The sequence below is a fragment of the Tachysurus vachellii genome, chromosome 7 (genome assembly GCF_030014155.1).
Source record: "Tachysurus vachellii isolate PV-2020 chromosome 7, HZAU_Pvac_v1, whole genome shotgun sequence".
NCBI classification, from domain to species: domain Eukaryota; kingdom Metazoa; phylum Chordata; class Actinopteri; order Siluriformes; family Bagridae; genus Tachysurus; species Tachysurus vachellii.
Genome location: NC_083466.1, coordinates 23,394,151 through 23,419,150, shown reverse-complemented (window position 1 = coordinate 23,419,150; position 25,000 = coordinate 23,394,151). Strand labels below are relative to the sequence as shown.

Here is a 25,000-nt window from a genome sequence, read left to right as displayed (position 1 = left end):
AATTAGTTTATAACTCCTCATACACACACACTCTCTAATCTCTCACATTCTATCAGATTGAGTGATTCACTATAAAAATTGGACCCTCGTCCTCTTCACTCATTCACACTCAGGCAGGTCTCGATTCGAGCATTTTGATGTTTCTGAAGCAGTACCTTCTTCAAGCTCTTTATTTACAGCCTCTGAGCAGCTTCTTAAAAGAGTTTTACAGGTTTTGTTGACATTTTCTACCAAAATTAAACTAGTCATTTTCCAGCTCACCTCCTGCTCAGCCGTGTTCACACTGTCTCTCTTTAATAAAATTATTTATCTAGTCATAACAAGTCATAGCAATGGCAGTAACATCAGAAACACAGCATGTACATGCAATCATAAAAAAGAGGTCACAGCCTGCACAGAGATCAAGCGAAGTGACAGGGTATTAACAACTGCCAAATTCTACAAGAGGACAAGAAAACTGTTGTGGCCAAGACAGTGCCCTGCCTATAATGAAGTTTGTAAAAAATGCAGCAAAAACAACCATTTTGCGAATATGTGCAAATCAAAATTGAAAATGGACACACTTGTTATAGACACTGAAAAAGCAGGAGTGGACACACTGTTTAAAGGTTCAGTTGTTCAGCCAAACAACCCTGAAACAGGCTTTCATGCAGATTTGTGTGTAGCAGGCACAACTATCAGCTTCAAGCTAGACACAGGTGCTAAAGCGAATGTTATTACAAAGAAAATCATCGATCAGCTACAGATTCCTGTAAGCATACATGACACAAAAACAGTGCTGATGTCATACGGAGGTGCTCGCATCATACCAGAAGGTGTTGTTAAACTACTTGTGCAGAACAAAGACAAAAACACTGAAATGATGTTCTTTGTGACCACAGCATCTGACACGCTGAGTGTTGAGACTCTCACACCTACACCACCCACTACAGAAACTGAGCTCTTTCGCTGCTATGCATCAGTATTTCAAGGCCTAAGCCAATTTCCTGGATTGCATCACATTCACACTGACCCTAAAATCCCTCCAGTAATACATGGTTGCAGGAAAAGTCCTTATGCTGTCCATGATAGACTTCAAGGCACACTGGATGACTTGGAAAAAAGGGGTGTGATAAGCAAAGTTTCTAAGCCAACGGCATGGGTGAGCAGTCTGTGCATTACAGGAAAGAAAAATGGCACTCAGAGTCTGCTTAGACCCTAGAGCAGAGGTATTCAACTAAAATGTAAAGAAGCAAATTTCTTGAAGCAAAGGTCCGGAAGATCATAATATCTAACTAGTTAGTGTGATATATATTTAAGTAGCCTAGTAGTTGTAATAACAGCTGAAAGCAATCAATACCTGACTGTCAAATCAAATAAATTCAGTACAATTCAAAAACTTTTTGACAATATTTATTGTCACGTAACATAGAACAGAACATATGTATGATTGTATATATGTATAACATTCTCTCATTAAATACATAAAAGTAGGGCTATATTTCAAAATAAGAGAAAATAAATAAAATGTGAAAATTGTGTATGTTTAAATAAAGTGCTTAACTTTCCCTTTTATATCTCAGTGAGAGAACTGAGCTCTAGCTTGGCTTGGGTTAGGGTTAAACATGGGCTTGGGTTAGGGTTAAACATGGGCTTGGGCTAGGGTTAAACATGGGCTTGGGCTAGGGTTAAACATGGGCTTGGGTTAGGGTTAAACATGGGCTTGAATGGAGTCAGGGCCGCTCTCATACACATGTGGAGGTGCTCATTAGTGAGCCTGGAACCATATTAAGTTTGGATTATGTTAATTGTAGAGAAAACTGCCTCGCAGTTGTATGTAGAGCCAAACATGGTCAGGATGTATAGGGCTACTTTCCTCAGACCTGGGAAAGCTGTCTCAGGGACGCTGTCTTCAGATTTGAGTGGATATGTTTGTTCAAAACCTTTATATTTTGTCTCATAATGGCGTTTCACATTGCCACTTTTAATAAGTGCCCCGGTTTCTGAACATGAGACACACTGGTTTAGTGGGAAGTGTGAACAGAAATGGGTCTGTCCATTCTGGATTAAATGCTCTATTTTCTCTGTCCACTTTTCTTTTTTTGGAGAGCGCCATTTGCGCCATTCTTTATTCTCCCTTTCTCCGTCTCACTCGTCTGTTTCTCTCCCTTTCTCCGTCTCACTCGTCTGTTTCTCTCCCTTTGTTTTCTACATGTATCGCTATCTTTCTTTCACGTGTAACTTTACTTTAATTCTCTCTCATCTGTCTTGCACTGTTGAGTCGCAGTGTTTACTTCAGGAATGCACAGATTTGATTGGCTGAGTGGTATCACGTAGGATGCCTTAACTCGCATGCAATTGGTCTGTGCGTTTCCACTACCACTACCGTAAAGATTGCAAAAGCTGCACCGGTTAAGTTTTAAAGCATAACCTTTTGTTTTGGCTGTAGGTCCGGGTCCGTATTGGACAGCTTCTGGGTCTGGGCCTGTTAGTGACCTATGCCCTAGAGACTTGAACAAGGCCACACGCCGACAGCACGACAGTGACTGCAAGCTAGCTGGACAGAAACTGTTCACTATCCTTGATGAGAAGGATGTATATTGGCAGGTTAAACTCAACGAGAAGTCAGCTGACCGATATCGTTTTCACCGGATGCCCTTTGACATCAAGTCAGCGAGCAAGGTATTTCAGCGTCTGAACTCAGAGAGCTTTGGCGACATTGAAGGTGTTTTCATGGTGGCTGATGACATGATCATAGCAGCATCCACTAAAACAGATCATGATGTCTTCCTACAAAAAGTGATGGACAGAGCAGTAAGCCTAAATGTAAAATGCAACAAAGACAAGCTGCAGTACATGGTCATTGCTCAGTTGTATAAAATTGAAGACACCTGGATAAGGGTGCTAAATGCCATGAATGTAAATGTAAAAACGTTTCACCGTATGTTTATGGTGTGTCCATCAGTGGTGTGTCATGCACTCGATTCAGCAAGAAACACAGTCAGATGCTGAGCTTACACTATTACAGCAGCTACATGAACAAGGATGGTCAGACAGGAAGAAAAAGTCCTGCCAGCTGCTCAACCTTACTGGCAAATCAGAAACACCATTAGACACACGCATAGACCAGGAACTTCTTCTGAAAGATGATCGGATCATCATCCCTCGTGCACTATGCACAGAAGTGTTAAAAAGGCTACACATCGCACATCAGGCAATACAACGGTCTCTAGCACATGCCAGATCATGCTTTTACTGGCCAGGACTGACTGAAGCCATACATCGCATGGTAGAATCTTGTAGTTCTTGTCAAGAGAATCTTCCTGAAAACCAAAAAGAACCACTTATCCCACATTCGGTCCCAGACACACCCTGGCAGAACTTAGCTGCTGATGTTTTTGAGTTTCAAGGCTGTTCATTTCTTCTGAATCTAGGCTATTTCTCTAAATTTCTCTAAAGTCCTTACAAAACATCAAGCTCACTTATAGCACAATTCAAGGCAGCATTTGCAAGACATGGAGTACCTGAGATCCTGATTGCAGATCACGTACCTTTGCCAGTACTGAAATGGCTAAATTTGCTCATGAATGGGGTTTCACCATCAAACATTCCAGCCCAAACTACCCTCAATCCAACGGTATGGCCGAATGAGCCATAAAGACTGTTAAATCCATGCTGAAAGCAGCTGCTCAAACAGGCACTGATCCTAATCTTGCCTTATTGACCCTTTGTAACACGCCTGTTACTGTTTTTACATCATCGGGCACAACTTACCGCAGGAACAGACCTCACCTTAGTCGTGGCAGATCAGCCAAACATGATCCACTCCCTGACTGGTCCATAAACATTAACAATGATGAGTACAACGAGACGATCCCAGAACCAACACAACTGAGCTATCGCAAGGCATAACCAACCATACCGTCCAAAGTTCTGAATGTACAAGAGCTGGGAGAATCATTAGACAACCTGCACAGTTTAAAGATTATGTACTTTATTGAGAAGGCTAGATGCCTGTTTACATCACACGTTCATAGCAAATGTTTACTTGTTCACTGATGATATTCACAGCACAATGCCTTTGTTTTGTGTCTGGTTATATGTTCAAGTGTAAGTAAAGCAAAGTCAACATGAGGTTTCGTGTGTCCAAATCTTTATGTAAATAAAGACACAGCATTGTGTGTCAGCAATAGAATAAGAAACTAAAGGTAAATGATAGAAATAACTGAGTGAGTAAAATGTACTTCGACTTTTAACAGATATACTCATTAAATAATGTAAAAAAAATGTGGATAGGTTTCAGAGTGAATTCTTAAAAAAACAAAAATTGCTAATCAGCTTGCTGTGATTTTACTGTCTGTCTTTAAAGCATCTTTTGACTCTGCTGCTTTACCTCCAACAGTGCAAAAAGCAGTCATATCAGTTACATCGAGACTTTTAGAATGCAGTTGATTTTGTCCTCTCTAATGTTAAGTTATTGGCCAAGATTTTTGCACATCCACTAGAATGTATATTACTCTTTATAATATTTGATGACATCATCCCACCTCTCCTGATACCCCAGAGGTATTAACATCACTTGATCCTGAAAAAGCGTTTAATTGGGTGGACTGGGATTATCTCTTTTATATTCTGTAGCAGTTCGGATTCGGCCCAAGGTCCAGATCCTGAACCTAATACATTAATTAGATTGCATTGATACACTACAGTGTTTTGGTGGAGCTAATTCAGTGGTATAATGATGTGGTGGTGAGTAAGACCATCATTCTGACCGTGTTTTACATGAGGACTAAACTTACATGTCCTGTGGTGTATTGTGTTTTCTGTCTGCACTGTCCTTGTGTTTGCACTAGGTGCTCATTATGCATTTAATGTGGCTAGAACAACTTACTTTTATGTCCTTAGCTCTGTGTTTTATGTAGCACCAGCGTACTGGCGAAATGTTTTCATTTCACTGCGTCAGCTACATATATAGTGTTAAAATGACAATAAAAGCTTCTTGAATCTTAAGAAGTAGTTCAAGCTAATTGCAGTGTTGTTTTGGTGTAGTTGTTGTGGCTCAGAGGTTAAGGCTTAGATGGACACTTCAGAAGCTTGTCTGCTCAAATCCCAGCACCACCAAGAGGTTATTAGGCAAAACCCTTCAACTAAGTTGTGTCCTACATCAGCAAAATACAAAAGTGTCCTGGGATACGTGTTATTTTATATAACATTAAGGTATCACAGTACTTTATTGTAAATGTGTGTCACAGTTATTTACTCTAAATCTGACACTACTTTACTTTACTGCCACCTCAAGTTGTATTAAGTGTATTTTGCTGTTGGCAGATTGGGATGACAAAACCTGCACCACCAACTGCACACATCATTATTTATTTATTTTCATCACTCAACTAAACATACTGATATTTACTGTGAAGCCACAGCAGTGAAACTCTGTAATCTGTTTTCAAACATAAAAAATCTGTTTTCTGGTTTTGATCTCCATTGGGGTTAAAGCTTGTTCCTCTCATACTGACTTTATTCTAATGTCATGGATGGCTTGGATTTTTCCCTGCTTAAGACCAGGGTGATGTTCTGGCAGGCTTTGTCTTGTGCCATGTGCTTTTGTTTTTGTTTGTGTATCACGCATGTTTGCCCCACCGTATCCTTAATCTGTCCCCACCTCTGCACACCTGTTCCTGTGATTGATCTCCGTATATATACCTATTGTCTTGTGATTGTGTGGTTTTTGTATGTCATGTATCCTGGTTTCATTCATTTATTTTTTTATTTTGTTGCCATGTCTCCCTAGTGTTTTCCATGTATTTGTAGTTTTATTTCCTTAATAAACCCCTTTTAATTCTGCAGTTAAAACTGAAGTGAATTGGGCAGTTGTGGTTTTAGTTTTTTTTTGGAAATGAGCTGGTTTAGTAAACAGACAGACAGCTTCTTCTTCAGGTACTCCTGTTGCCATTAAATGAAACTCCAACTCACACAAAGTCATACGGCATTTAACTAATCTCTCCTGTTTCCAATCACACACACACACACATATACATACATACATACATACATACATACATACATACATACATACATACATACATACATACATACGTACATACATGTGAGCTATAACTGTGCAAAATACCCTGCTTCACGTCATATTTTTTCAGAGTATTTCCTACACACATATCTGTTGAAAAGATTTATGCTCAGCAAAGCTTGTATGGAATCAACAACTTTAATTTGTGTGCAATAGTATGCGTCTGTGACTGATTGTAAGTTCCAGTTTGCATTATAGACAATCCTTGTTATTTATAGCATTTGTTTTATGAGTCATAGTGATGTTTGCCCATGAATGTTGTAATTATTTATAACTACAGTGTTAATGATGACAGCACATTCAGTGCCTTCACATATTGTGTGATGTTTATTTACATTGCTTGGATCTTTATCCTTTTTTATGTTTATTCCTACTATGCTGTGATTCTGATGATTACATTAAGTTTATATTTGAATGGTGCATTTGGCACTGTGTTGTTCATTGCCAATATATAATTTTAGTTTAACTTGCTGATAACTCCAGACATAATGTCAGAGCAGTGACAGTAAGAGTTCAGACAGACAGTAGACCAGAAGCCAGAGTAAGGAAAAGCGATACTGTGAGTATGGCAGACATCTACAGATCTTCCACAGGGATAACGCCAATCCAGTGACTGGATCAATACATTAATACAATAAATCAAGTGACACATGATCAATGTTGTTTACACTGTGATTGATGTGATGGTCAGAAAATAACTGCTGTGTGATGATGCAGGTCTCTAATCTGTCTCTAATAAAACAACAAAATGCAAATCTACACATAATCTATTTACTTGTAGACATAGTGGGAGCATTAACAAATGGTTTTGTTTTTAAAACTTTGTGTTTTGCCCAAAAATAAATAAATGTGTTTGCAACAAAACACATAAATGTACATCGTTATTTTTATTTTAACACATTACAGTAATTTGAGATCTCATCATTCTCACTAGGAGGTCTAATTAACATTCTGTATTTCCCAGTCTACTTTAATCACCTGCTTATTTACACTTTTAATAAAAACATCATTAATGTACATATAATCCATCACATGTATCCAAGTATTCAGCTGTATGGTTTGTCAGGAAAGGCTTCAAAGATGACAGAATAATGACCTGTTCCTCTTCCTCACCTGATTTAATCCCAACAGAGCTCTTCTCAAGTGTGAGATTTACAGTGAGGGAAAATAATATAGATCTCTGAACAGTATCTGGGACCCTGTGGTGTCTGTTTCAGCTAAAATAAGTCATGAACAAATAAAGACACTATTTCTATGGATGAGAGGATCATGAAAGTCACTGAAAAGAAGGATGTCTATACTGGAAACTGAATACTACGTAAATCCAAAAATATTATTTATTTGATGCTCTACTTTGTTGTCTTTTATTGATTTGTTTAAATTACTTGATGTTTGATATTTGATTTGATTGTCTTTTTATAAATGTACTGGATGTACAGATGATCACAGATGATCACAGATTAGATTGTCAATATATAATTTCAGTTTAATTTGCTGATAACTCCAGACATGAGGTCAGAGCTCAGAAGACATGTTTTGTCATCCTGGTGCAATGTATAACCTCCTGTACTACTCAGAATGGTTACAGAAGCTCATGCACAGAATTCTTTGTCACTGAAGATCTACCAGATACAATAACCCACTATTTATGATGCCTGCTGGTAGCTAACCAAACATGCTGGGTAAAGTGACACAGGTCCGTTAGGTTGGATTGTTTTCTCACCACAATAAAATGTTCCAGAGTTCTTTTGCAACCTGTTTTGATGTTGATACAAGCACAATTTCTGTTTTCATATTTTGCTAATGAACTGAACCAAAGGAGAAAATGTGACAAAATGCTTCAAACTAGTCAGGTGTGAATATCCTCTAAGACTAAACAAGAGGACAGCAGTGCTCTCACTGAGACAGGGATTTTATTAGATTTCAACTGGAACTAGCTGCACTAAAACATTTTAATGACATTCATGAACATGGCATTTATGATGGGTCAAATCATTTCCATGCATTTACCACTTATTTCTAAACATTCAATAAAATTTATCACACACACACACACACACACACACACACATACACACACATACACACACACACAAACATACAGATAACTCTCTCTGAAAGATATATATGGTAAAAAGGGATGGGGGGCTTATTCCCCCCATGACTCACTAAGGCAACAGAAAATGATTTTCAAAACATCAAGGACATTTAATATGTAATTAGAGATACCAAATCAACAATATGGTACACTACTACAGGGAGTGCAGAATTATTAGGCAAATGAGTATTTTGACCACATCATCCTCTTTATGCATGTTGTCTTACTCCAAGCTGTATAGGCTCGAAAGCCTACAACCAATTAAGCATATTAGGTGATGTGCATCTCTGTAATGAGAAGGGGTGTGGTCTAATGACATCTACACCCTATATCAGGTGTGCATAATTATTAGGCAACTTCCTTTCCTTTGGCAAAATGGGTCAAAAGAAGGACTTGACAGGCTCCGAAAAGTCAAAAATAGTGAGATATCTTGCAGAGGGATGCAGCACTCTTAAAATTGCCAAGCTTCTGAAGCGTGATCATCGAACAATCAAGCGTTTCATTCAAAATAGTCAACAGGGTCGCAAGAAGCGTGTGGAAAAACCAAGGCGCAAAATAACTGCCCATGAAATGAGAAAAGTCAAGCGTGCAGCTGCCAAGATGCCACTTGCCACCAGTTTTGCCATATTTCAGAGCTGCAACATCACTGGAGTGCCCAAAAGCACAAGGTGTGCAATACTCAGAGACATGGCCAAGGTAAGAAAGGCTGAAAAACGACCACCACTGAACAAGACACACAAGCTGAAACGTCAAGACTGGGCCAAGAAATATCTGAAGACTGATTTTTCTAAGGTTTTATGGACTGATGAAATGAGAGTGAGTCTTGATGGGCCAGATGGATGGGCTCGTGGCTGGATCGGTAAAGGGCAGAGAGCTCCAGTCCGACTGAGACGCCAGCAAGGTGGAGGTGGAGTACTGGTTTGGGCTGGTATCATCAAAGATGAGCTTGTGGGGCCTTTTCGGGTTGAGGATGGGGTCAAGCTCAACTCCCTGTCCTACTGCCAGTTTCTGGAAGACACCTTCTTCAAGCAGTGGTACAGGAAGAAGTCTGCATCCTTCAAGAAAAACATGATTTTCATGCAGGACAATGCTCCATCACACGCGTCCAAGTACTCCACAGCGTGGCTGGCAAGAAAGGGTCTAAAAGAAGAAAAACTAATGACATGGCCTCCTTGTTCACCTGATCTGAACCCCATAGAGAACCTGTGGTCCATCATCAAATGTGAGATTTACAAGGAGGGAAAACAGTACACCTCTCTGAAGAGTGTCTGGGAGGCTGTGGTTGCTGCTGCACGCAATGTTGACGGTGAACAGATCAAAACACTGACAGAATCCATGGATGGCAGGCTTTTGAGTGTCCTTGCAAAGAAAGGTGGCTATATTGGTCACTGATTTGTTTTTGTTTTGTTTTTGAATGTCAGAAATGTATATTAGTGAATGTTGAGATGTAATATTGGTTTCACTGGTGAAAATAAATAATTGAAATGGGTATATATTTGTTTTTTGTTAAGTTGCCTAATAATTATGCACAGTAATAGTCACCTGCACACACAGATATCCTCCTAAAATAGCTAAAACTACAAACAAACTAAAAACTACTTCCAAAAATATTCAGCTTTGCTATTAATGAGTTTTTTGGGTTCATTGAGAACATGGTTGTTGTTCAATAATAAAATTAATCCTCAAAAATACAACTTCCCTAATAATTCTGCACTCCCTGTATATGTTAAAACATTTAAAAAGAAATTCAAACACAGTATAAAAATACACTGTGCTGTCTCATGTGTCCTTTGTCTATAAAGAGTTATGTCTGTCTTTTTGTCTCAGTTTTGTTTTATTTTATTTTACAGCCAATTTAATTTTAAGTGGATGACTCAGTGTGTGTCTTCTTGACTTGACTGTAGCAAAGCTGTCGATTACTCTTCCAGGCTTAATGAAATTAACAGATTATTTTTCAATTGACAAGACGGCAAGGCTGTGGAGTCTTTCCTGAACCATGTGTGCAGAAATATGAGGGCACTAAATGATCCTTCACATGTACAGCTGCTGACAGGAAGTGTTAGTGCAACCTGCAGAAGTTTTTGGAGAGAGGGAAACATGTCACAGCAGGCGATATAAAGTGATAATATCTGGAATGCTACCTTCCTCCTTCTTTTTCACTAGATAATGTTTTACTACAAATATTCTGCACAAGTTCTATATTGTAGTGCAGTGCAACATCACTGAGAAGACTGACAGACTGATGTTTGATGCTTGATCCACCAAAAATAAAGGTTTGAAACATATCCATTTATTTATTACAAACTTTAATTTCTTTCATTGCCCTATCTCCTAAACTAACCAAATAACAAAAGTGTATTAATGTATTTATGATGGAAAAATATGTTTAATTGATTAAGGTTATTTAATTTTATCAGAACTACAAACTTACAAACTGACATTAAAACTGTTCAATTTGTCAGAACATTTGCATTATTACCTCACCAACTGTTTTACTGACTAAATGAATGAATGAATGAATGAATGAATGACGACATGTCCAATGGCCGTATACTAACAACAGTGCCACCTGCTGACTAGAATATGAACTGTTCTATTTAACAGCTCGACACCTAAGTTTAAAAACAGCGCAAAGCGGAATGAACGTGTAAAATAAGCGCTAACGGACATACGGGTTTATTGCACTTGTAAATCTTGTACTTTATTTGTGGTGTAAAACGTTTTCAGTCCTCAAAAGACCAGGGGTCTCATTTATAAAGCGTGCGTACGCACAAAACGGGGCTGGAAACGTGCGTACGCCAGTTCCCACGCAAAGGTTGTGATCTATAAAAAACAAACTTGACGGGAAAATGTGCGCACCTTTAAGCAAACTTTGAGACGTGCGTACGCACATTCTGGAGACAAAGGGAATTGGCGACACAGATGGTGAGGTCGTGAACTGAAGTTAGATTGTAGAAAATACATGTGAGAAGAACCAGGGCCGGCCCTGGCCAATTTGCTGCCCTAGGCAAGATTTCACCTGGTGCCCCTGGAATCACAGACAATTGTGTTCCGAACATTTTGTTCATAAACTTAAACAGAAACAAACTGCACAGCTTTGTCCTGTTTTTCTTTATTTTGAAAATATTTTGGAAACACACACAAACTATATAAAAGTTGCCGAGTTTTATATATTAATAAAAATAATAATTTGGGCGCACGGGCGCCCCTAGTGGTGGGCGGCGCCCTTAGCATTTGCCTATTCTGCCTATGTGCAGGGCCGGCCCTGAGAAGAACGATTATAAGAATTAATGACATTTAATTTTCACTCCATTTCATACGTTATATCCACATTATCATGAAGATTAAATCCAACAGTGTTATTTGTGCCGATTGTTTTAGGCTATATACATCTAGTAAAATCCAAACGTAATTCAAAATGTATTACAAATAATAATACTAATAATCAGCGCTATTCCGTCCAGGGTGTATCCTGCCTTGATGCCAAATGACGCCTGAGGATAGGCACAGGCTCCCCGTGGCCCGAGTAGTTCGGATAAGCGGTAGAAGATGAATGAATGAATAATCAGCGCTGCCTTAGAGTCACATTGTCCACAACGGGAGCGCAGGAGGAGATGGCGTGACTACATGTGATACAGAATAGCATGAAATACCCTTTTATTAGAGAACTGCAGAACATTTTCGTCTTAAATTTTTGCCCACAAATTAATTCTGTGATTTTGTCAAGGTGTTAACGATCAGTCTAATTGCTAGAAACATATAAATCCTCCGGTGACCCGGGTATGTAATGCTTCATGATGGCACTGCTGGCACTATTGGAGGATTACGCCAATGGCAGAATAAGGAGAGAACGAGTTTTCATGGACCATGATGATTTCCTGGCCCATTATGATGACTGGCTAATAAGCCGATTTAGATTCCCTAGAGCTGTGCTATTAGATCTATGTGTTGAATTGGGTCCTGTATTAGAGAGGGCAACACGCCGGAACCATGCCATCCCAGTCCAAATTTATAAATCAGAATTTTTTTTTGGCGTACGCCATTTTTGGCTTTTGGGCGTACGTAAAAGGGATCCAACACACAGTTTTATAAATGAGACCCCAGGAACTTTTGACAGTACATGAGGGGCTTAAGCCCCCGAAGCCCCACCCTCACAACACCACTGAGTCTTTGACACATCAGAAAGATTCATTACATCCCACTGGTCTCAGTTTAACATTACATGTGTCACTTGTTATTGTTATTAAATTAAATTAAATTAAATTTGAACTAATAAAAAAGGTTAATAACTGAAACGTACCTAAATCACCTGTTTGTGTACAGAGGATGAGTTCAGTCAGCACTAAAGGTAGAGAGAGAAACAGACATTAGTTAAGGTTCATTTAGAGCTAAAACACTTGTTGGTGTGCAGTTATTATGATGATAATAAAATAATGAAAAGCAGTGTGGTGTGATGTGGTGTGATGTGGCTGTCAGGCCCCCGGATACGGTGGGAAGGAGACAGACCCGTAGGCAGGATAGCTTCAAATGAAAGGGGTTTAATACAGTAGGGAAACAAACAGACATCCACACGACACGGGGAACTAACGGAAATTACACTAATGAATCCGCGCTGCCATTGGCAACGCGGCTCACATAAATACACACACAGTCAATCACAGGATGGGAAACAGGTGAGGAGACAGGGAGGAGCGGACGAAGGCGTGGCAGACACGTGACAATAATAAAAACATTCGCACGTGTCCAAAGGTCCGCGCTGATCCCTGACAGAACCCCCCCCTTAAGGCGCGGCTCCCGAAGCGCCAAAACCCGACAAGGTCCAGGAGGGGGGGGCGAGGCCCACGGTGATTGGCAGGTGAGGGGAGCAAGGACGACGGCGAGGCCAGTGGGGGGAGCAAGGACCACGGCGAGGTAGGCGAGGGGAGCCAAGGCACACGGCGAGGTAGGTGGGGGGAGCAGGGCACACGGCGGCGCAGCCAAAGAGGGCCGAGCGACGTCCACAGCCGAGCTGAAGGGCCGAAGCGACGTCCGCATCCGAGCTGAAGGGCCGAGCGAAGTCCACAGCCGAGCTGTAGGGCCGAGTGACGTCCACCGCCGAACTGAGGTGCTGAGCAACATCCCCCGACGCACCGCGGCCAAACCCCCGCCTCGGCGACCAGAGAAAAGGGGCGGGAGGGCGGGAAGGATCCTCCGCCTCGGGCCCGCAGCACCCCCGCGGAAAGAGTGAAGCGACGTCCTCCTCGGGATCTGTACCGGAAACGGAGCGGCGTCCTTCACCGGAAATGTGCGGGGCGATGCCGCGGGGCACCAAAAAAAAGGGGGCCAACCAGGATGACGACATCCGTCGCTTCACCATGTTCGCGGAGGATGTCGTGATCCTGGTTGGCTCCCCTGTTTTCTTTTGTTTGGCGCCCTGCGGCATCGCCCCGCATGTTCCGGTGAAGGACGCCGCTCCGTTTCCGGTACAGATCCCGAGGAGGACGTCGCTTCACTATTTCCGCGGGGGGTGCTGCAGGTCCGAGGAGGAGTATCCTTCCCCCCCTGGACTGTCCCGTCAGTCCTTCCGGGCCTGAGTCCAGTGACCTCCTCACCACGTTCGTGGAGGAGGTCGTCATCCTGGTTGGCCCCCTTTTTTTTGGTGCCCCGCGGCATCGCCCCGCACGTTTCCGGTGAAGGACGCCGCTCCGTTTCCGGTACAGATCCCGAGGAGGACGTCGCTTCACTCTTTCCGCGGGGGGTGCTGCGGGCCCGAGGCGGAGGATCCTTCCCGCCCTCCCGCCCCTTTTCTCTGGTCGCCGAGGCGGGGGTTTGGCCGCGGTGCGTCGGGGGATGTTGCTCGGCACCTCAGTTCGGCGGTGGACGTCACTCGGCCCTACAGCTCGGCTGTGGACTTCGCTCGGCCCTTCAGCTCGGATGCGGACGTCGCTTCGGCCCTTCAGCTCGGCTGTGGACGTCGCTCGGCCCTCTTTGGCTGCGCCGCCGTGTGCCCTGCTCCCCCCACCTACCTCGCCGTGTGCCTTGGCTCCCCTCGCCTACCTCGCCGTGGTCCTTGCTCCCCCCACTGGCCTCGCCGTCGTCCTTGCTCCCCTCACCTGCCAATCACCGTGGGCCTCGCCCCCCCCTCCTGGACCTTGTCGGGTTTTGGCGCTTCGGGAGCCGCGCCTTAAGGGGGGGGTTCTGTCAGGGATCAGCGCGGACCTTTGGACACGTGCGAATGTTTTTATTATTGTCACGTGTCTGCCACGCCTTCGTCCGCTCCTCCCTGTCTCCTCACCTGTTTCCCATCCTGTGATTGACTGTGTGTGTATTTATGTGAGCCGCGTTGCCAATGGCAGCGCGGATTCATTAGTGTAATTTCCGTTAGTTCCCCGTGTCGTGTGGATGTCTGTTTGTTTCCCTACTGTATTAAACCCCTTTCATTTGAAGCTATCCTGCCTACGGGTCTGTCTCCTTCCCACCGTATCCGGTTCAATTCTGAGCGCCAGCCAACACCAGGCAAGGGTGAAGTCTTCTACCAAATGTGATCGGAGATGACGGAACCCGGTCGATGATGGTTTTTTTTTCACCGGAAACGGAGCGGCGTCCTTCCCCGGAGAAAAAAAGGCAAAAAGGAAAAAAAAGGCCGGTCCGAGCTGGAAGCTATCCTGCTGGGTCTGCTGGATCTTAAGGCGGATTCATTCTGTCAGGCCCCCGGATACGGTGGGAAGGAGACAGACCCGTAGGCAGGATAGCTTCAAATGAAAGGGGTTTAATACAGTAGGGAAACAAACAGACATCCACACGACACGGGGAACTAACGGAAATTACACTAATGAATCCGCGCTGCCATTGGCAACGCGGCTCACATAAATACACACACAGTCAATCACAGGATGGGAAACAGGTGAGGAGACAGGGAGGAGCGGACGAAGGCGTGGCAGACACGTGACAATAATAAAAACATTCGCACGTGTCCAAAGGTCCGCGCTGATCCCTGACAGTGGCTCACTATGAAGGAGGTTTACTGTTACTATTCAAAAGTAGATTATTTTATTAATTCTTGTACTGTTTGATTCCTGTTTGCTTAAACCCCAAACAGATATATTAAAAACAGCATCCAGTCTGTTCTGTTGTTAAACCCAGTGTCATGGCTATTAATATAAATATCATTCATTTAGAAACTGACACTTGATTTCCTCTTTGCTTGGCACAGTCTCCTCCCACATTGTACATCTACAAGATCAACTTTCTTCTCTTTACAGAGTGCAGAAAAGATCTCCAAAGAAATGTAGAATAAAGTAAACATTTTAAAATCCTAAACAAATACAGTGTATGAATGTATAACAGCAGTTAAAATAATCAGCTGTAATGTTCTGCCCATGTGAGAGACACCAGGATGCAATTACTGAAAACAGTGTTTGTTTAATGACTATTTAATATTTTACACATAAAATCACTTGGCTCAAAGCTAAACATACCACAAAAAGCTAAATTTAATTTCACACTAAATTCAATATCAGACCTTAGCTATAGACAAATTAAATAATCACACAGAACATGAAATTAGGTTGTTCAAACAATAATTTGGTTAAAACAAAACTTAATTCACCACTAATGAAGACTCACAGAAAACATTTACTCACAGAACATCACACAGAGTGGACGGAGCTCCATCCTGTCCAACTGATGACTGTCTGACTGACTGAACGACAAGTGTCTGTGTTAATGCCTCGACACTTCCTGTACTCTTAAACACTTCACACTTCAGAGAGAGAGAGAGAGAGAGAGAGAGAGAGAGAGAGAGAGAGAGAGAGAGAGAGAGAGAGACTTTTTTTACAACACTTTATTTACATAAGTCACATATGATGACTTAATAAATAAATAAATAAATAGTTAGAGAGTTTGACTACTAACCCAAACGACTTCGGAGGAAAACTTTATTTTTATTCATATGAAAATTTAACAAACATAAAATTTTTTTTTTTTTAAAACAAAGGGATTTCGGGGGGGTACACACCAGCTAGGTATGCATATACAGACAGACAGACAGACAGACAGACATAGACAGACATAAACAGATAGATAGACAGACAAAGACAGACAGATAGAGACAGAAAAACAGAGAGACAGACAAACAAACAGACAGAGACAGACATAGACAAAGAAACAGACAGACAGACAGACAGGCGAGAATTTATGAGTGTAGGGTTGGTATATCTGTACGTGTGTCTATTAGTTATTATGGGGGGGTAAAAATAGGGGTGGTTGAAGTGAAAGGTGGGAAAGAGGGTAATGAGAATGCACTTGGTTCACATTAACTGTTGAATTTGTAGTGAGACTATGAATGGTTTTAAGGGTTCTTTAAAGGCAGATATATTATTATTTTTATGCGCAATGGTTTCTTCTGTCAAAATGAATTATGTGATTAGATTAGTCCAATGGTTGATATGACAAGATGATTTCAATTTCCAGTTTTGAAAGACTATTTTCTTAGCGACAGCTAGAGAGACAAGGACTGGGGTTTTATATTTGAGAGGGATGGGGGTATCTGAAATAGCTCCTAGAAGACAGAGTATAGGAGACAGTGGTACTCTGCAGTCCAGGATTGAAGACAGTGTGTTGGTTACTGTAGTCCAGAGAGAGTGAACAGGCTGGCATAGCCAGGTGGCATGGAGATAGGTGTCTGTGTTCCCAGAGATGCACTGTGAACAGATATCTGTGTCAGATAGTCCCATTTTAAATAGTTTACTCTGAGTGATGTGGGTTCTATGGATGGTTTTATATTGTATAAGTTGTAAATTGGTGTTGGTAGTCATGTTGAAGGTGTTTCTACAGATCTGTGTCCATAAATCCGGGTCTGAAGGTAGCGTGAGGTCAACATCCCATTTTTCCTTGGGCAGGGTAATTGTGGGGTTAGATGAAGTGATGAGTCTGTAAAGTTTAGATATGAGTTTTCTTGGGTGGTTGGCTATTTCCATTAACTGTTCACTGGTTTTAGAAGGCTGTAAAGTGTTAGTTAAAATTATTTTACTTTTGAGTAAAGATTTAAGCTGTTGATAGTGAAGAAATTGGTCTTTATCGATCTCAAATTTCTGCATAATTGAGGTGAATGGCATAAATTTGTGATTTTCAAATATGTGGTGGAGGTGGGTGATGCCCTTTTGCTGCCATTTAGGAAAATGGATCGATTCATTGTGAAGACGGAAGTCAGGGTTGTGCCAAATTGGGGTGTATCTACATGGTGCTAAAAATGATTTTGTAATTTTATTGGTTTTCCACCAGGCTGCCAGAGTTGTTGAAATTATAATATTATTATAGAAATCTAGTTTTTTGATTGACTGTGGTAAAAAGGGAAGGTCTGCGATTGAATTCGGGGAGCACAGATATTGCTCAAGATCAAGCCATGAGTTGGAATATGTATGTTGTTGAGTCCATTTATATAGATGCTGTAGTTGGTTTGCTGGGTAATAGTGCAAGAAATTTGGTGCTTCAAGTCTGCCTAACTGTTTTGAGTTTTGGAGTGTTGTAAGTGCTATCCTCGTTTTTTTATCTTTCCAGTAGAATTGAGTGGTGAGAGAGTCCAGTTTTTTGAACCAATAGTCTGTCGGAGTAGTCGGAATCATTGAGAATAGGTAATTAATCTGTGGGAGAGTCTTCATTTTAACTGTTGCGATACGGCCTATGAGTGTAAGTGTGAGCTTGTTCCATCGTTTATAATCATCTTCTATACTCTTGAGAAGTGGGGCATAATTGAGATTGTATAGTTCTGACATCTTAGGGGAGATAGAAATACCTAAGTACTTGATGTTGCCTATGTTAAAGGGGAAGGAGAGATCATGAATTGCAGAGTCCTGATAGCGGAAGTATAGTTGATTTGTTCCAATTAATTGTATAATGAGAGACTTTAGAGAATTCATTAATGACATTGAATGTTTCGCGGAGTGATTGGGATGGAGTTTGTAAATATAATAATAAATCATCTGCATAAAGACTAATTTTGTGTTGAGATTTGTTGACTTGAATTCCTTTAATTTTTTGGTTTTGGCGTATTGCTACATCAAGTGGTTCTATGAATATGCAAATTTACGGAGGGTGGTGAATAAGAATGTCCAATTGACCTTGTCAAATGCTTTTTCTGCGTCTAATGATGCAATTATGGTTTCCTGTGGCTGTCTTTGTGTGATATTGATAAGGTTGAAGAGTCTGCGAACATTATCTGTTGCGTTTCTGTTCTTGATGAAGCCTGTCTGGTCTGGATGAATTAGTGAATGCATAACTGTTTCAATCCTGGTTGCTAGAGTTTTTCTGATAATTTTCAGGTGAGTATTAATTAATGATAGTGGGCGATAACTAGAGGGATGTGTTGGGTCCTTGTTTGGTTTCAGGAAGACAGTGATAAGTGCTGTGTTCATATGTGTGGGAATGGAAGATGTACTTTGAATTTCTGTGAGTAATCTATTAAAAGTTGGTGCTAAAATATCCCAAAAGTGTTTGTAAAATTCTGCCGGTAGTCCGTCGGGTCCAGGTGATTTGTTGTTTGGCATGTTTTCTAATGCTTTGCTGAGTTCTTCAACGGTGATGGGTTGTTCTAAAAAGTTTGATTCTTCTGTGGTTAATGAGGGAAGGTCCAGAGTGTTAAGAAAGGATTCATTTTCTGATTGTAAAGGTTGAGTGCCGGGAGAATACAAACAGCTGTAGAACTGGCTAAATAGTTAACTTATAATTATAATTAAATAAGCTAAACTAATAAATAGTTCTTTATCTATTAAATGTGTTTCTTGTAAAAAGAAAATATCTGCCTTTAATTTAACAAGGTGGTTGATTACTTTAATTCTCTTAGAAGTAATATGAAAACCACGTACATTCCATGTTATTAGCTTAAGTGTTTGCATGGCTGAAAGTAGGTAGTGTGTAGAATGTGTTATTTGTACCTAAAGTAGGTAGCCATGATATATAGAAGTGGTGGAAGGTTTCCCCAGCTGGGATAGACAAACGCAATACATGGATGGACACGATAGATATATAAATACTACACTGAACATAGATAGACAAGACATATATACAAATACCACACACAAATAGAAATTCTGACCATGTCAGAGGCAGATAAAGATTAACAAAAAAAGAAATAAAAAATACATAGAGATTATGACACAATGTATGTGATGCTTGTGGCAGATATAACATTGTAGCAATAAATGAAAAAAGAGAGAGAAAAAAAAAAAAATTAATAAAAAAAATAAAAAATGAAAAAAAATAAAATTAAAAAAAGGCAACAACAAAAGGAGAGAAAAAAGAAGAAGAGAAAAAAAAAGTATAAGGAGACATCAGGGTGTATAATAAGAATTCATTAATAGCTATTGGCATGGTAAATTAAATTTATAACAGGTTTATCTATATGGCAATGTAAAATGCATTATGGAACAGTCAGTGTTGGGATGAGCAATGATATCTTGGTTAAACTATAGCCATGTAGTGATGTTTGAATCACGATAGAGTATTCCATTCACGTAAAGTTTATCTACCGATAATGTAGCTCGCTTTCCTTCTTCACGGAACTGTTTCATTATCGGCAATAGTTTTCGTCTGCGGTCTTGAATTTGTTTTGAGTAACCTAATGAAAGTGTGTTGTTCAAAAATCATACACAGATTGTGTACATTTGTAAAAGGTTAAACAGTACTAAAGTGACAGCAGCTTTGTCATTTGTGTCTTTTTCTTTCCTCTGTCTCAGGTCCTGGGCCCAACATTGTACCAGTAGCTGTGGCTGTGGGACTGACTTTGGCCTTGTTGTTCATCATCCTTGTACTGATCCTGCTGTGGAAGCACAAATCCAACAAAGGTCTGGTAATTAGGTTTCACCAGATTCTACATGAAGCATAGTGTATAAATCATGACATTATTTATGTTACACAAACATGGAAATAAGTTTTCAACAATTACTCTCATTACACATAATTTTATACAGGATTATTATTTAAAAAAAAAGTAGTTACAACCTAAAAAATTTAATAATAATAATAATAATAATAATAATAATAATAATAATAATAATAATAATAATAATAATAATAATATTTAGGATGAAGTTTACTTAGAAATACTCAATTTGGTATCCATTTATTACTCTTTATTCTTCAAATTCAAGTGAAGTATAAATGCTGTTGTTTGCCAAACTAAAAAAATCCCACCTGATTTTCTTCATACTCATGCATGTATGTCGATAAGTTATAATCAGCTATAAATTTCACTAATAATAATTATAATCAGTTATAAATGTTGATGAAAGACAAAAAAATGTTGTGCAGCTCAGCTATAGACATACTAACGTTTCCTTCCTTTATGTGGTGCCATTATGTTTCTTTTATTTGGTTCACAGTGATTCTTCATATAATTAAATTTGCATTGATTTAAATTAACTGAATTTCATGAATGATACAAAAATGTTGTCATAAGACTCCTGTGAATGACAAATTAATTTGTTTTTATTTGGCATGTTAAAAGAGACTGTTGCGTAAAATTATATACATCAGTGTGTATACAGTATATATATATATATATATATATATATATATATATATATATATATATATATATATATATATATATATATACTGATGTATGAGAGCTCTAGCAAATGAAGAATTTCTGTTTTGTCATCCAGGAAAGGACAGAGGCATACAGCAGAACAGCAATCAGACACCAGTCCAGAGTCCATCAGGAGCTGAGAATTCTCAGTCAGGAAACACACCACTTCAGACCGGTCAGACAGTGTGCCACATCATCAATACTTACCTTATGTGTACAGTGATTTAATATAAGAGTATATTCTTACTAACAAGCTCATGTAAATGATCATTTCACTGGAATTACTTTTAAACAGATCAGAAAATCTACAATGTTCTCTTTATTCGCTTTTTTCTGTAGGAGGTGAGAACATTTATGCCACCGTAGACAATGCAGGTAAAAGTAAAAGAGATTACATTACTTCATTATTTCATTTTAAATATTTCCAATTTTACTAAAAGGAATAAATCTCAGAATAAATCCATACAGTAAATACAGTAAATCCCATAAACAGTAAATACAGTAGAGAGAGAGAGAGAGAGAGAGAGAGAGAGAGAGAGAGAGGTTAATGTGCATATTTTTTTGCAAGTATAAAAGTTGTAAACAAATGTAACACGTTCAGTTCAAAACTAGAACAGGTGACTACAGTCTGTACATATCTGGTATTCATTTCCATCCCATCATGCACCTGTAATTCACTGTTTTTATTTATCCAAACTTGACTCGGGTCAAAACTGTGTTTGATTATTTGATTTTTTTTTTCAAAACTGTATTTGTTTACTGTCACTGCAGATCATGATGCTGGATCCAGTGATGTAACTTACGCTGAGCTTGAACTGAAGACACAGAAAAAAGCAAAAACAAGGTAACATGTTTTAAATTAATTTTTCATTCAATTCATACAGATTTATGTCTCCTGAGCAAGTGGGATGGATTTGAGTTGACTGTGGATGTTAATACAGAGTGTCTTGTTCTTGTCACCCAGTGAAAGCCAATGTCGAACCTGACACTCTTTACTCAGAGCTGAAGCAGGACACATAGGTAAGAGAAAGTTCTGTTTAAAAATATCAAACTGAGTGAGAAATATTTACAGAATTATCAGAATTGTTCAGTAGGAGTTACAAATAGCTGCAAAAACAATGTAGCAGCAGAAGCTATTCTAAAATTAGTGGTCACTCTGCTTCCTGTTGAAGCAAGCTTTACTGGCTGCTGGGTATGAGGTAAAGATTGCAGAAGGAAGTAACCACTGAAATGGTCTATAGCACTTGCTGTCAGAAAAAAAAGAGCTGTGCATTCTGGTTACACTGGTCACAGCACAGCAGCCCAAACACTCCATAAACTATATGAGTGAATCCTCTAGTCCTTCAATATCCTGTGGTTGATCTTAATTTTAAAAAGCTCAGTGTATTCACAGCCTCAATAAATAGATCTATAGATTTATATACTTTTAAAACAGAAAATAATTCAGTTGTATTTTTTTACAGTGGAAATTGAATTTAATGCAGTTTTTGTTTGTGCTACATGTATATCCTTTCCACCATGACCTGTCCCTATAACTATAGGTTTATAAGCCTAGCTTCTGCGGATGTATCACTAGCTAATGTGGAATAGAGTTCTTAGGAAACTCAAAAATGGATTGAAATCATATTTTTGTTCCATTTTTATCATAAGTTCATTGTTCAGCTCTTATGGTGTGATTGCAGTTAGGATTTTATTAGAAATGTATATAAATTTATCTATAATACATGCATACAGTGAAGAGTAATGACACAGAACAGTTTTTCCTTTTTTCTAAATAAACCATAGCTATTTAGTGCTTTATATTTTAGAATTATTGTATAAACTGTATAGAAATGTATTTGAATTGCCTTTTAAATGTTTCTTACTTATTTGCTGTTGGCTTTAATCTATATTTATTTACAAGTATTAAAATATATATTTTTTAAAACATTAAAACATCTAAAAAATCTAAACAGCTCTAATTTATCATTTATAGGTGCTGGAAATGTGTGTAAAAAGTGAAGAGATGAGATCGAGAGTTCATCTTGTTCATCATGTGTGCATTCACAATAAAATCAGAGTGAGATTTTTTTATACAGCTAATCCCTGAGTTATGAAGGAGATGACTCCATCGTAAATCGAAAATATCGCAAGTTGAACCATGACCTAACCTTCGTTCAACTTAAAGAAGTCTTAAAGAGTGGTGATCAGTATGGGGGTATTATACTGTAATTTGGTAATAAATTAACACTTTACAGTACATTTGGCTAATGCAATCTAATACAAAGCTATATAAATAATCCTATGTGCTATACAAACCTTTAACAATGGTGGTAACCCTAAAATAAAACTGCTAAATCTTCAAACATGCATTGAAGTATCATATCATATTGGGGTAGTGGTGGCTCAAATGGTTAAGGCTCTGGGTTGTCGATCGGAGGATCGGGGTTCAAGGCGAAAGTAAAGGCTTCTATGCCCCATTGTCCTATCCCCCATGCCCTGTATCAAATTGTAGTCATTTTGACTGACGTCTGCATACTTGAACAACTTTAGGTGGTTGATGGCCACGTTAACTTAGTTGCCTGAAGATTGAACTTATTTGGTTTAAGTAAGAAAATTGGACAGGATTATATTTTAGCAATCATGTATTTACGCAATCCAAACTATTTCCACACAACACAAACAAGTGCCAAAAATACAGTTTGTGACAATATCAGTATTTGTAAAAAATATCCAAGTTATTTATGTAAATACTGTATGCATATCGGTTGTTTCATATTGGCTGTTTTATTATTATTATTATTATTATTATTATTATTATTATTATTATTATTATTATTATTATTATCAGGGTTCAAGTGCGAAGCGCTGGAAACCTATTGTTTTTGTTAGGATTTTTATTATTATTATTATTATTATTATTATTATTATTATTATTATTCCGCCTTAGAAACGGTCGTGCAGCCCAAACCGTAAGGCCTAGAGAGCTCAAACTTGGTCAGATGGTAGTACTGGTCACAGTTACTCAGGGCCAAAATCTCAGCGGAATCGGACAATTTGGTTCAGCGCCCCAAAACGTGTTTGTCCCCATAACCCCTAAACCCCTAAAACCCCTATGTCCAAATCTCAAGTGCTTTATATCATTGGAATCCTTGGCTCATGACTTAAAAAACTTATATCTCCGATTTCATTTCCGCCATTAAATCTTTTCGCTATCGCGCATTTTATTCCGAAACCTACTTTTGCTAACTAGTCCTAGGGTTTTCGCCTGATCGAGACCAATCCAGTGCAGTAATATTCTCTGGAGTCTCAATGACAATAATTTTCGAAAAAAAGTCGAAATTTTGATTCAGGGTCCTTAAGGGGCCCCAAAACGTTTGGACTGTGAGGAGCCAGTTTTACACTTTTACAGTTTTTTTAAAATGTCAATAACTCCAGAATTAAATGAGCTATCAACACCAAACTTGGGACACATGTGAAAGAGGTCAAACTGAGGTCACAGTTCAAAAATTGTGGCGATTGGCCACTTCGTGGCGCTATAACGGAAAAATCACTAAAAACAGCTATTTTTTTAAAAAAGCCCTCTAGTGCCCCCAACAGTCCAAAAACCCAATTTTGTGCTGACTTGTAAGGCAAAGATTCTGATTCTGGTTCTGACTCGGAGTGGGTGGGGCCTAACCCGGAAGTAGGTGGGGCTTGTCTTGAAATAGGCGGGGCTTTAACTGGCAATAATTAATTTGTAATATTTATAACACTAGCTTACTACCTTTATGTTTTTATGAAATACAGCAAAAACGTGTCAGACACACAGTGTCTGGTTACTGGTTAGAGACAGCTGAAGGTTTAAAAAAGAAAAAAAATCTCCGACAGGCAGAGACGCAATGCGAGTCGCATTCTACCAAGCAAGCACCATGTCTGAACAAACCCACGTTTAAAAGAACTCTACTGGTTAGTAAGTACGTATTATTAACGTTACAACCCGAAGTAAAAAGCTGAAGAAACCCTAAACGTTAACGGAAAAGACCCGCGAACCCGAGTGACTGAGGGAGAGACAGAGAGCTGTTCTGTGTGTGACTGTGAGTGAGCAGAGCGAGACACAGCAACACAATACATCTGTATGTCTGTAGGGGAGGGGCGCTGTGACTAGCCTATCACTGTAGGGGAGGGGCGCTGTGACTAGCCTATCACTGTAGGGGAGGGGCGCTGTGACTAGCCTATCACTGTAGGGGAGGGGCGCTGTGACTAGCCTATCACAGAACGCTGACACAATCAGCTAGCCAATGATGATTTT

General features: G+C 39.5%; 1 protein-coding gene and 2 long non-coding RNA genes across 3 annotated transcripts in view; 1 reads left to right on the top strand and 2 right to left on the bottom strand.

The window, feature by feature from the left end:
- Positions 1-25,000, bottom strand: part of LOC132848919 (immunoglobulin superfamily member 1-like) — a 324,244-nt gene that overhangs the window by 22,282 nt on the left and 276,962 nt on the right. The window lies entirely within an intron of this gene.
- LOC132848943 (uncharacterized) lies at positions 10,168-15,905 on the bottom strand. The gene is made up of 3 exons (XR_009648787.1): positions 15,788-15,905; positions 12,466-12,507; positions 10,168-10,234 (listed from the first exon to the last, which is right to left on the bottom strand). It is a non-coding gene; the product is annotated as an uncharacterized LOC132848943 (long non-coding RNA).
- Positions 19,790-21,573, top strand: LOC132848939 (uncharacterized). Its single transcript, XR_009648782.1, has 4 exons — positions 19,790-19,984; positions 20,807-20,905; positions 21,070-21,105; positions 21,502-21,573. It is a non-coding gene; the product is annotated as an uncharacterized LOC132848939 (long non-coding RNA).